The sequence below is a fragment of the Chlamydotis macqueenii genome, chromosome 3 (genome assembly GCF_036417535.1).
Source record: "Chlamydotis macqueenii isolate bChlMac1 chromosome 3, bChlMac1.mat, whole genome shotgun sequence".
NCBI classification, from domain to species: domain Eukaryota; kingdom Metazoa; phylum Chordata; class Aves; order Otidiformes; family Otididae; genus Chlamydotis; species Chlamydotis macqueenii.
In genome coordinates this window covers 65,467,200-65,481,040 of record NC_141558.1, presented here as the reverse complement: position 1 = coordinate 65,481,040, position 13,841 = coordinate 65,467,200, and the positions used below count along the sequence as shown (strand labels likewise).

The 13,841-nt window shown below is 38.8% G+C and overlaps 1 protein-coding gene across 9 annotated transcripts in view; it reads left to right on the top strand.

The window, feature by feature from the left end:
• HIVEP2 (HIVEP zinc finger 2) overlaps window positions 1–13,841 on the top strand; it is a 141,546-nt gene that overhangs the window by 4,494 nt on the left and 123,211 nt on the right. The window contains exons 2-3 of one of the 9 annotated variants that reach the window (XM_086744761.1): window positions 11,398–11,594; window positions 13,366–13,521. The exons of 6 other annotated variants lie outside the window; for them this stretch is intronic. The gene's annotated coding sequence lies outside the window, so the exon portion shown is untranslated. Of the gene's footprint in view, window positions 1–11,397; window positions 11,595–13,298; window positions 13,522–13,841 lie in introns of those variants that run through there. 2 more of the 9 variants (XM_086744764.1, XM_086744763.1) reach the window with 2 other exon arrangements.

Here is a 13,841-nt window from a genome sequence, read left to right as displayed (position 1 = left end):
GTTAAAGTCTTCAGCAAGAGTTAATTGCTAATACTCCTGGGAGCTCCACAGAAGTGTTGAGTGCAGAGGCTGCATACCTTTGTTATTTGAAAAAGGTCCGATAAGTTATGAGGAAACTGCTTTTAAAATTCTTTTATTTAAAGAAGCAGGTTATTTTTCTTACAGATTTCTTAAATAGCATCTCTGAAGTAGTATGTTACAGATTAAAATAACTATTTTTGAAGTTATTTGTTTTTCTCCCGTAATTTAACTGGGTTTTTTTTTTTTCCTTCGGTAGAAGAAGCTATCTAGCAGTTCTGAAGAAGTGATGAAACAGCAAGGGGAAGCATAAGCTAGATGGAAAATGGAGAATAGTATTTTTCACATGTTTAAATCAGTAATTTTGGATGCTTCATTTGAGTAAAGTAGCACAGAATTATCACAGAAAAATGAAAGTTTCAAGCTGGCTTTGCCGTTTTAATAGGAAATAGCAGCTGTGTACAGTTTTGTTTCTCTTTTTGGGGCTTAAACATTTTTTATAAGACCTTTGCAACAACTGTTTGATTTCAGCAGGAAATATTAAAAGACAATTCATTTGGGCTATATTTTTTCATTCTCAAGTGAAATTAGGGCCTGTAAAAGTGCTGGTCTGACAGCAGGTCTGAGAGCAAAAATCCATTGTAAGTAGAAGTATTAGAAGTTTTTCCAGGATAACCGACTTGTGAGCCCCTACTTGGACCTTAAGAAATCAAATCTATTTACAAAGCTATGAGCATGGAAAAGGGGTGAGAGGGTATGGCTATGGGTAGGGGTAACAGTGTTTCCAAATCCCCAATGTGAAATAATCAGAAGATGGACAAGCCTGTCAAATTAAAAGTCTCTTGCCTTTTTTTTTTGTTGTCTTGCGATGAATTTCTCACCATCATTAATGTGGTCTAAACATAAGAGTTTCTTCTTGCTCCGAGGCAATTTTGTGGATGCTGGGTGCTCTTTCTCATTTGTATTTCAGGCGTATTTTGTACATCTGCAAAACGGTCACTCTATTCTCTGTGCACCAGGGTAGTAGCAGCGGAGCGTGGACCACAGCTGTTTATGGTCACAACATTGCTTGTGTTTCTGTATTTCCTTGTTCTGCCCTGGGCATGCCTCTTTTACTGTTTCTTGAAATTGAGTATTGCCTTTTGCTTTTTCATAGATTAATATATGAGTAAGCAAAAACCTGTATGTGTTTTTTTCCTCCACTTTCTCTGGATGGGGATCTCGGAGCATACCTACCAAAAAATGTACCATTTTGATGGTAGTATTCTTAAAGTAATTCAGTGTACCAATGTGGATGTAATCATCTGATATAAATTCCCCTGGTACATGGTTAGGCTGGTATGACTAGCTTGTATAGCGATTATATACATTTTTCTGAGTTTGTTTATGCACATTCTACCTCTATCAGTGTAGACTTGGTCTCAACAGAAAAGTTCTTTCTAAAAATGACATAGAAACTGTAAGTAATGTAATAATGTAGTTAGTAATGTGTTTATGGCCACTACATGCACACATGGGTTTGTTCTGGTGCACCTCAATTTGTGTTTGACAGAAAATTATTTTATTGTTTTGTTTTTTCTTCTGATTGACAGTTCTGTCCTAATATGCTTACAGAGTCTGACAAATCCAACAGTAATATGCAAGAAATTTCAGCCTGCACACAAAAAATACTGTAAAGAATATCTGTGTTCTTAAAAATGTAAGTTCACTTCATTGCAATTTGAGTAAGTTGTAATAAACTGCTGCAGCGCTGCCTAAGATCTCTGATTTATAAATGCTGCCCAAGGGGGAAAAAAAAAGGATGTACGGTATTTTTTGAAAGGCATACTTTAATTGCTGTTGTGTCATACAAGAGGAGCTCAAGGTTTGATTGCTACAGAAAGTTTATTTTTTAGATAGTGGTTTATCGTAGATTCCATACAAAGGAAAGTAGTTAGATAATTTGTACGTATAGTTCAGTTTAACAGAAAAGTGAAAACCAGAGGAGCTAAAGGGAATTGAAATTACAGTGTCAGGTGACATTTTAAAGGTAATGCAGTAAGGGAGGGTTTGACCCTCTTCATAGGAAAATGCTAATGAAAAACAAAGCAGAAAAAGGCCAGATTATTTTCTGTCGTTTAGAGTGAAGTTCAGGCTTTTTTGGCTGCAGAAGTTAGTATTGCTGCTGGCCTCATTGGGCTAACTTAATCTTCTGCACCTCCCCAGATCCTAGGGCTGTGCCTGGAATTTTCTTCTGCTGGGCTTGGTGGTGGACTGTCAGAGCTTGGGTGCACTCCTTATCAAGTGATTTACGAATATGGAGTTATACTGGATATTTTCTAATAAGCAATTAAAAAAGCTGAAAGAAATGTCCAATTACATGTTGTAGGACATGATATAATCTCAGAGAATTTAGTAGAGTAGAATGCTTAATTTTGTTGAAATATTGTTATTTAATGAGCAATTTTCCCATGGAGTAATATCTGTGCTTAGGCAGAAAGGAGCTTTATGTTTAAAAATAAATTAACAGGACTGGATCGGGATTATCAGAATTAGTCTTATTAGACAGGGAGGTTTTCTTACATGTTGGTTTTTTCTTTTAAATAAGAGAAATGGCCCAATCTCTGTCTTTATGTATTTTGTATTTGTGGTTTGCATTAAAACAAAACACATGTAGTGTGTCAAGAAAGAATAGCATGAAATAATAACTGGGGTTACCCTTCCTTGACAACAAGACGTGACACTATTAAGTTAGCACAAAAACTATTTAGTTTAGACCAAAGTCAGTATTCAACAGAAACTAAGTAACTGGCATCTGTTAACAGTCTTCATAGTTCAGTATAGTTTATTTCGAGTGTAGTCTGTTCACAAAAGTCCGAAAAGTATCTGGAGTTTCATATCTTTAAAAGACAGCTAAAATAGTTCAGTTAGCTGGAAAATATATCTTTTTTTTTTGCTCTAATTACTGTCAATTTATGTGGGGTTTCAGAGTGACTTTATTTCTTTCTGCACAAGCATTAGCAATGAAAAAGAGATGCTCTAGAAAGTAGTGCACACCCCTGGTTAACATCTGTCCATGCTGACATTGTTTAACCAAGTCCTCTGTGACACTTGTGAACACTGATTAATCTTGCGATTTGCATTTCTAAAACTATTTTGTTAACATTGTAGAAGAGAGAATAAAGTACAATTCATGTCATATAAGTCTTCTGTAACACTAGAGATAGATTGATTTTTACTTTTTCCCATTTAAAATCAGTTGTGCTTATGAACACAGTTTCTGAAAATGCTTATGAAATATTTTTTCACTGCATTTCTCTGAGATAAAATAGCTCTTTAGTGAAAAAGGTATTTATCTTTGACTAGACATTCAGAGACTCCTACAACTGAATTCCCTATCCTGTTTAAGTCAATCAAAGTTTCCATACTTTGGTAAAGGTAGGATTTAACTATGAACTTTCAGACCTTAAAGCTGGATGTCTTGATGCTGTGTGATATGATAGTCTGTTTTGACTGCCAGGAGAGGTTGCGATACAAGGCTCTTGGAATAAAGAGATTTTGCTTTAAAATCTCTGCAAAGCTATGTGAATATAATTACTTCCAACATTCTTAATAAAATTGTGTCAAACAGAACTTGCAGCCTGTTCCATGATTTTGTGCTTGGTCCTACAATACTAGCAAAATTCCTCTAAAAGTTAGTGGATATTTTCACAGTGCTGCTTGGCTAGCAGCAAAAATCTGTTTTCTTAAGGCTTAAATAATGGATAAGCTACATGTGTTTAATTTTTGAGGTACAGTGGAATTTTGATACAGGCTTAGCAAGATGTTACTAATACATCTGAAGAAATCTAAGTGTAAGGCTAGGAGTCATTTATATGATACACTTCAGTAGGAAATTATGTTAGTGAAATACGAACTCTCAGGAAGGTTTTTGTTTTAGAGCTAGAGTGATGGCAAATACAGTGTTGCTACTTCTGCAGTAGGTTGTTATGGTGGCAAAATGCTGGGATGGAGAGGGCAATAAAGTTGGTCTAGTAAGTTACTGGTCATGTTTGATACATGTCACATCTTTTTTAGTTTTTTCATCTCTGATTTACTTAATTACTAATTAAAAAATGCACAAATTGTACTAATCTTTGACCTAATTTATTGTAGTGGGTAATGTTAATTATTGGTGAAAAACTTTAGAATTAGCCATGCATTAGTAAAAGTGGTATATAATTTGGAGTAATTAGTAGGGCAGTTTTGAGTCAGTTATGTTTTTGTAAAGGAGTAGGGTTGTAAGTTGGAACTGATAACACAGTAGTATGAAGGTTCCCATAGCACCTTTCATGGGTCTGATTTGTTATTGACAGGATTTTGGCCTGCAAAATGTCAGGAGACAAAAGATGACATACAGTACCTTAATTTTCTCTGCTTTGTTTTTAGCTCAGCTCACTAATAGTTCAAAACTGTTACCTTATAGTTGTTCAGTGATTCCATTAAATTAGTTAGTGATCTATTTCTGGACAAAAATTCATCACTCTGTATGTTGCTCTTATGAACAGGCTTGGCAGAGAGATGAGAAAGGAATAGACAAGGAAATGGAAGCATATTAGATCCTCCAAAACTTCTCTTTTGGAGCAGGGACAAGGTGTGTTTATATAGCACCTTGGAAATGCTTGTTTTGCTTCTGGGTTGTACAGATTTCAGCATCCAGAGTTTGATAAACTGGAACCCTCCCTGACAGCAGGTTGGCCCAGGCACATTCACTTGTAAAATAAAAGTGGACAAGGAGAAGAACCTTTGCTTTAGTTTTGGTCTGGGTCCTCTATGTGATGCTTTATAGTGGTGTGTCTGGGGTCTTTGCCTGTTCTTGTGTAGTAACAGCTAAGTAGCTGTCAGTAGATGTACCCTGACTTTCCTTCCCTTGCTCCCCAGATCGCCCTCCGCATGGCAGGAAAGACAGACACATGGGGCAATGGAGTTCCTTTATGCACACCTCTGCAAAGCTTCAGTGCGGTATACTTTGCACAAATGGAGTGACTATGAGAGAAACCTTTTAATTCTCTTTCTCTTTTAGAGCCTTAGTAATTAAAGAAGAAAACAAGGGTGCTAAATACAAATTTTTGAATGTATACTGGTTGAGAATGAGGCCTAGAGGGAAAGATAAATACTATGGGGAGGGGAGGTTTGAGTGTGACTGACAGTGGATTATAGTTGCCTACAAGAAGTTATTTTTATCAGATCAAGTTTCCCTCTAACATTAAGTGGTCAACTGAAGGAATTTTAATACTACAGCCTTTAAAGTCCCTGTCCAGTCACAGGTCGTACAAGCATGTCTTGATGAGTAACTAAGATGCAATAGAAGGCACCATCTTGGATGCAGTCGTAGCATTCTCTAACTTTCATTGTTTGACGTCACCACAGATAATTTACACAAAGAAATCAGTATTGCCTTACCTTGCTCAGTGCTTCCAGATATTACTTTTTACATTTGCTTATGCATTATTTTGATTTAATTCCGTTGCAGTATCATTTGATCCTGGTCAATAGTTCAACCTACTTCACTAGCAAGCAGGGGAATAAATGAAACCAATTTTGGCTAACTCTTTCTCAGTCAAGGGGGTTGTCTGGGAAGCCAAGAGTGTAATAAATAGATTTTGTGGCTATTTACAGACTCACATACTAGAAAACAGAGAGCTGCGCTTGCCAGTTTCATTACATAATTCAGACAATGTCACATCCAGATGATGGGATTACACCTGTGTTTTTATCTCGGCCAAAAATGCATTTTTTTTTTGGCTCCTAGTTTGATGTTTTCCCATAAAAAATAACACATTACACCAGAAAACTGAGAGGTTTTGCTATATTCTGTGAAAAGATGTTTAAGCATGCATGTATAAGTATATCAATATACACTTATGTACATTTATGTGATCATAGCTTTTGCCTCCAGTCATGTTCTGTCTCCTTCACAGTACGGTATACCTGGAATAACTTCATGAAGGCTCATGGTTGCAGGTCTGGCTTGTTTGTCACTGAGAGGAAGATTTGTCCTACACTGAATGGAGGTTCAACTTCTGCTATTATTTAAATATAAAAGAAAATATTTTAAATAAATAAACTTATTTGCATTATTTATGTGTGAGTAGTAGCAGTTATTTCATAAGTGCATATATAGATGCACATAAACAGCCATATTTTGTTAAACAGGTAAAAAAATCATATTAGTTCTCGATGATGAACTGCTGTGGCTTGTCTTTGGTGCTGTGGGTATCAGAATCTGCCCAGGTGATCTTTCTAAAGTGTTATTCACCATTCTTGGTACAATGATGCCAGCAGAGTCAGTAACTGAGCATGGCTCAGGCTTAATCAGCCTGTGACTGATTAAGCCAAGGTCACGTCTTGTTGGATCCTAAAGATGTTTGCCATCTAAGTTGAAGCACTTTGAATTCCTCTTGTTTCTGAAGGACATAATCATATCACTTTTAGTCTAGTCAGAAGGTTAAAGGATCATTTCTGAGGCCCTATTATTGGTGGTGCATGACAGTCAACTTGTGTGTGATCCTGATTAACCCTCACTTCTCTGGTAGGACATCCACTTCAGCACTGTGGCTGAACTAGCGGTGCCAGGTCTCACAGCTGTAGAAATGTGACCAGAAAGTCAATCCATGAACAGACTACCTGTGCAAATAGATTATGTAAATGAAAGATAGCATAAAAAACACTTGCATCATGCCAACGCTTGTTACCTTGTTGCTTGACCTTCGCTTTCTCTGGTGTCAAGTGCAAGACCATCTTGGCCTCATCTCACAGTTTTCTAATCAGTGCCCCACAGCTGAGAAGATGGCAACAAACTGCTCGGCACAGCTTGCGTTACCGTGTGAACTGACTTCTCTTCTGAATAAAATGAAAACTCTGTCATTTTGAATCAATTCCTGATTTCAATAAAAGTGCAGAATGGGAAGTTACTGATTTTTTTTTCATGAGGCCAGGATTTTGCCATCAGCTGTAGACAGGACTTGTACTGCTGAAATAGTGCTGCTCGTGACTGTCTTGGCCTATAAATGGAATCCTCCAGCATGCAAGGTTTGCTCTGCATTCTATATAGTAACACTAGGTGAGAATATTGGAAAAGCTGTCTACCTGGAAACAGTCTCTGGATACTTCAGGCATAGAAGATATAAAACCAAAAGGCACTCTCAACAGAAATGGTTGTTACATTGCCAGATGATATAAGATAATTTGGAAAGAAAGAGTGAAGATATATTATCTACCCCAAGGTGCTTTTGTTGTGATTTGAATATAAAATGCACAAAGTCCTAGGAACAAGTGTTGGAACTGACACTGGCTTAGAGCTATGGTTTTACTTGCTTTTTTTTTTTTTGTAATTATAACCCATCTGAAAAAAAGGAACTTGCTGGCTTCCTGAGGGCATCGTAGTTCCAGTTTGTGAGATTGGAGCCTGGACTGTATCTTTCCTGTCCTGTATGCTTGTTTCCCCAATGAAATCCCATTATCTGGGTTTGAAACTGCTTGTTCAGATGTGAGAAACTTGCATTTCATTTCAGTTTGCGCATAATGTCCTTTTTTTTTTTCTTTATTTAAATGAGGCCTGATACCTTCTCGTTTCAAATGGCATAATTTCAGAGGGTTTTTTTTTCTTGCTTCTGATATGGTTCAGCATAAAAAAAAGATGCACAAAAACAATAGTTAGAATATGTTTGCAAGGTTCTAGTATGATGTGTAATTCTAGTGTAACCTACCTGCCCTATGTATCTAGTCCTCCATCTGAAGCCCAGTAGCACCAAACTGAATTGACTTACTACTGGTAACTGGGTTTCTCTTTGCAGTTTTTAGGTGTAATTTGGAAAGAGTCTTGCACCTGATGGGTTGATTGGAGGGGAGATGAGCTATTTTCTTTTTTTTTAATACTACAAACAAAATAAGAAAGGGAGAGGAAAAAGCCCAGATCAAGCAAAGCTTATGACATGATTTTAGAATGCATAACCTTGGGCAAAAAGGGCCAGTTATTGGAGTAGTTCTTGAGTAACCTAATTGTTTGATAAGGATCCTTGCCTGTTTAAGTTGTTGTTGGTTGTTGGAAACATTCCATTTCTAAATTTGTGCCTTACTGCATACCCTGAGGTATGTGTACAACCCACTGTAATTGCACAGTTTATTATTTTATTAATGAGAGCTATGATAATGTGTTGGCTCATGAATTCCCTCCGGTCCAGGTATGGTCTCCTAATTGCCCAGGGTTCTGCAATTCCATCGTTTGTTCTGGGGATGGTGATGGAGAGCAAAAGCAAAGCCTTTACAAGCATGGTTTAAAGAACTCAGACCTTGCCCTAAAGCCTGTCTTCGGTGTGATACTGCAACCAAAGGCTTGAAAGGTAGGATAGCTTTTTAACATACATCTAATGAATAATAATAATAGAAGCAGCAGAAGTAAATTCTTACTACATAATCCTGAATACACGAGACTTTGCCAACTGGAAGGAGAGGAATGCACACCTTAATTGGCCTTCTTAACCATTGCAGAGCACCCCTTAGTACTTCTTTGATCTGGGTCTCTCCTGCCTGCCTCTTTGCCCGAGTGGTTGGAAGACTTGCACTTCATGTGCTCTAAGGCACACAACAGTGAGCAAGCATCTGGCATGCAATAGCAGCTCCTATTTTTAATGAGCCTCAGGGATAGCAGGCATATGAGGGTGCCCATTCCCATGTTCTGGAAACTATTTCTGTGTGCAGATACTAGATGCGTAGTACAAGAGCAGAGAGCAGCATCAGCGGAGGTGTGGTCTATGGAGGAGTTGGGGAAATCCAGTTTACTGTGTCCGTAACTCTGGAGACAAAACTTTCCCGTAAAAAGCCATGGCAAAACACCACAACCGCAAACAACTAGCGCTTGCTCCTCAGCGCTGCCCGGCTTTACTGGTACTCTGTAAACTTCTGACCCTGGGCTTGCAAGATCCGGGGAGCTCTCTGAGGACATCGTGGCAGCCTGGGTCCCCCCAGTCTGCGGGAGGTGGGGAAGGCAAGTTCCCACTGAGCGCGTCGCAGGCTGCCTCCTTACTGTGGTGGCTGGTACGGTTTTCCACAGTTTCTGAAACTGCTCATTACGGCGCTTGGCTCTTCTACAAGGGCTTTTCATAGCTGTAGCCCCTGTGGCTTGCTGCAGCATGATTTTCTGGTGGAACAGATGGTATATTACGTAGAAAGTTACTGTATTTTTGTATCACTGATTTTTGTTTATTTATCTCACTGTTTGTATTCCTTTTTTTTTTAAAAAAAAGTGGGCATATAGCGTTAAGTGCAGAGCTTGGAATCGGTATTGGATTTGCCTTTGATATATTAATCTTTGTGTATGTGTGCAGTATTTTACACTGAGTAGTGTGTACTTCCTGAAGTTTTAGTGAACAGATTTTTGTCACTTGGATTGAAATTAGTTCAAAATGCTGTAAGGGACAAAAGCCTATGAAAGCAGAACTTTGAAAGGAAAAGTAAATGTTTTAAACAAGCTTTGTACTCAGTGGAGTACAGTTTCATTTTTAAGTCAGTAGATGTGTTTTCTGTATCTAATATTTGGTTTTTTTTAATTGATATCATCTGCTCTATTTGAGTGAAAATGCTATTCCCATACGAAAAATATTTATTCTAAATATTATTGTTGCCTAGGATCTTGCTGAATTCATGAGATACAGAAGCAGACAAGTTGATTTAATATTTTTAACATTTTTATAGTGTTTTCTCATTGTTTCCATGAAAGCAATTACAATAAATATTTTAGCAATTGCTTTTGGTTTCTTGAAATTAGGTTACCTATTGTTAAAAACTGCAGGTTCTTAAACATGAGTTTCAGATCTACTTTGTCTTGGTTAAACATTTGAAATAAAATATACATACTTGAGCAAGCCACAAAATAACAATTTTCCCCTGCTTAGTTTCCCGTTCTAACGTGTTTTGTCCAAGGAATCTCTGTAAGTCATTACTTATAAAAGATAGTTACGATTTGATTGTGGTTTTGATTCCACTTAGCCAAATCACTTTCATATATTAACTTTAAAAAAAAGTGTGTATATCTATTATTGTATATACACACATACATACATATTATTTTATAGATACACTTTCACACATACAGAAGTGTATGTGCGTACATATGTGTACACGCACCACACTCACATATACACTCTCCCACTGTGTATCTACAGACACTCACACATACCTGCAATGAATGGGATCATCCCATTTGAAATTTAAGGTTTATTTTTTCATCCTAAACCCCATCCTTATCACATAATTGCAGTAGTGTTTTTCTCTTTGCAATGTAGCATTGGTCCAGTAGTTTCTGAATGGGAGGCTGTGTGTCCTTGTGGCTGGAGACCCCCTGAGGTACATGGAGGGAGAGACCAGAGCTGATGGTGGAGAACTCCTGGGGCAGGAGAGCATGGAACAGGGCAACTGAGTGCAGTAGATGAGAAGACAGGTGATGGGGAATACTTCAGGAATTTCTGATCGCCACCACTTTACTGGTGGTCAGATTGTACCCTTCAGCAGTGGGCAGTCTCCCCTGCATTCCACGTACTGCCATATTTAGGCTGGGTATCAGGTTCACAGTGAAAAACAAGCCCCCATTTCTGTTTTCTGCCACATATATTTTGAAGATAAATAATTACCTGCTATCAGGTGTTTGGCAGCTTGGACCTTGTAATCTTTATTTGCCTTCTTTTCCTCATAAAAGTGGCACAGGATATTTTAATTAGGTGTTAAATATTTTATAGGTAGCCAACTTTGTTTAAGAGTTGTTTTCCATACGTATTTGTACTTACAGCAACCAATTTCTGTTTTAGAGTGAAAAGCACATGTTTTCATCAGCATACCAAGGGCACTGACAGTGAGGCCAATTCACAGTTTGTGTCTGTCCCTTTGCTTTAAGTTTAGAACTTTAGATGAAATAACCCAGCACAAGATACAGCTCTTTGTAAACTATTAGGGTCATATTTGAATACAAAGTATACTGCAGAAAACATGGGCACGTTGTCACCTCAGACCACAGTAGAGATGTCCCTTGTCCACCATGTAGGATGCTGTGCACAGTGAAAATGTTCTTACAGTACTTTGATGGTTTTCTCCCCTTTTTCCTTCTCTTGGGAGAACATCACTACTTACACCCATTGCTCTGTATGATATAGGCTGGATTCTGACTGAGCACCCACATCTTTAAGGGCCAGATTCTGATCGCTTTACTCTGATTGAAATAAGGCAAGCTATGTTTGCTGAAGTTAATGCTTCTTTGATGCGATGCAGAGTTGAAATCAGATTTTCTTCCTCAGATTGTGTATTGTGTACTGCAAATCATTCCCAACACCAAAGACTCATTTGTCTGCTTTTTTTTTTTATATTGAAAAGAGTCCTAATGATTAGTGCCAGATTCATAACCCTCAAGATTAAGTCTTCAAGCTGATGTCAGACCAAGAAGCAGTAGAGGTTTCTTCATGCTAACTGGGCAGTGAATCTTGAAGATAAGCTTTGAAAAATTTATGTCTAAAGGAAAGGGTAGAAAACAACCAAGCCAGCTTGTATCCTTGAAGAATATGTTTTTAAAAGTATATGTAAAATGATTAGTTTATAAATAATTAAAAACAGTATCTGTGACCTTCTTTTAGTAAAATAAGCAGTTTTGGTAAGCCAGTGGCATCGCATATGTCCCATGAAAGATACGATTTCTTATAACTCAGACTGGTGGTCTAAGATACAGACTGGTGGTTCCCTAGTTTCAGCTCTAATACTCTGAATTACTAGGGCTGAAAGACTGCCTTCAGTTCCTGGTGTGACCACAGGGTGGTTATTGCAGACACACGGCAAAAATACTCCTCTTCAGCTAGTGATGGTAGCATGAGATGAGAATCCGGAAGAGGCTTTTCCAAACCCCTTGTAACCTTTTTCACTGCAGTTTGATTAATTAAGTGCCACTATTTGAAAATCAGCTTCTGTCAAGCGGAGCACTGCAACCCAATCTATCTCATTCAGTGTAGAGAGGAAAACTCTAGTGTCACGGACACCAGAAGTTGTTGCTGGGCTGTGCTTATTGTGGAATAACTGTATTTGTCGCTGTATTTTGACATGTTGTTTGGAGACCAAGGAAAGTGGGGCAATAATGTGTCTCATGAGTGAGAGTATACCATAAGCCTGGCCATCCCCCTGCCCCAGGGGAGGTTCAGCTAGAACCAAACCATTTCCTACAGGTGGTTGTTCAGACTGCTTTTTAAAACTTCCATCAGTGGAGAATCAGAAACCTTCTGGATGGTCTCATTTGGATTCTTAACGATGCTTTCTGTTAAAAAAGTCTTCCCAATGTTTAACTTAAGAAGGTAGTGGTGGTGGGTAGAACTGCAATCCAGGTTCTCCCTATGTTTGCCAGGTGAGTATACTAATGGTTTCCTTAGGGTCAGATGGACAGCCTATGAGACAATCTGTTACCGAATGCTGAACTCCCACATGCCACTACACAGCTCCTGTCCCTTCACCTTTTCCTTAAGCTAGACCCTTACCTGCTTCAGAAAGACGGGCAAAATGGAAAAGCAGCATCTGTATTCTCTTTGCTGCGTTGTCAGCTGTCTCTGACAAGGGAATCCTGTAGTTTTATGCTCTAGTTTTGCCCAAAATGCATTAACGAAACATGTCCTACTCCATGGGATCAGAAGATCTGTAGGGCTTGATTTTCAGATGCTTGCAGAAGTATGGGCTGTAGTGAGAGCTTAGTGCATTTCTATATTGTAGTAATATTCCTGCACAAGCTGTACCAGGAAAGTAAAGCAGCACGGCTCCTGAGCAAATATTGTTTCTAGTCACATACGATACTTTGCAGCTGAGCCTGGTAACACACTGCTTAGCTGTTTTGCTATGCAAGTGCAGAGAACGCTGTTAGCAATAAAGCCACTGCTGGTTTCTCCTCCAAAACCTCCCTCCTTGCAGTGCATTGGAAATGACTGAACTTTGGCCCTCAATCTGCTGACACCCTGAGGGAGCGTAAATATAATGACGTCTTTGCTTGTTTCAGCTGCACAACAGGAAACGCTCATGGCCTCCCCTTCTTCCTGCTCTGAGAAAATGCTGCGCTTTTTTTTTGCCTTTTTTTTTTTTTTTTTTTTTTCTTTCCCCTCTCCTCTCTCCCCTCCCTTCCCCTGCAGTGGAGCGGGCTGAGACCTAGTTTCAGGTCCGGGCTCAGCAGCCAGCCGGTGCTTTCACAGGGCTCCCATTGCTGCTGCCTCCTCTCTGGGGCAGCCAATCGCCTCCCTACTGCTCTGCTGTGGTGGTGATGCCAGAAATATGAGTGGTTTAATTTTTTTTTTTTTTCTTTTTTTTCCCCTGGAGAAGTGACTGAGAAGAGAATACAGTTATGTATCGGAGCAATGGCTTGCTCCACCGAGCATGTCACTGGATACAGCCCAGCTGCAAAGACCAGGATGGTCAGGTGATGATTTGCCTTGGGGAGACCACATCACTTGCATAACACAGAGGAGACACTGTCAGGTGGGCATTGAGGGATCCTGGAATACGATCCCAGTGGTGCTGAATAATGCTGAATATACAGGGCCTGAACAGGTTTCTTTGCCTTGCTGGAATACAGAGGCATGCTTCTTGCAGAGTGTTGACAGGAAACCTGTTTAACCCTCTCTGTCTGCTGCTTTTACCCTTTGTAACCAAAACAGGGATATGAGTAAGAGTGGTTATTGAGAAACACAAGCATTTTGCAGCTAACTCAGAGAGGAAAATTTAATCTCATCAGAGTCAGACAAAACATTAAAGCAGGACAGCATTCTTGAGAGTAAAATTAATTGATTCAATATTCA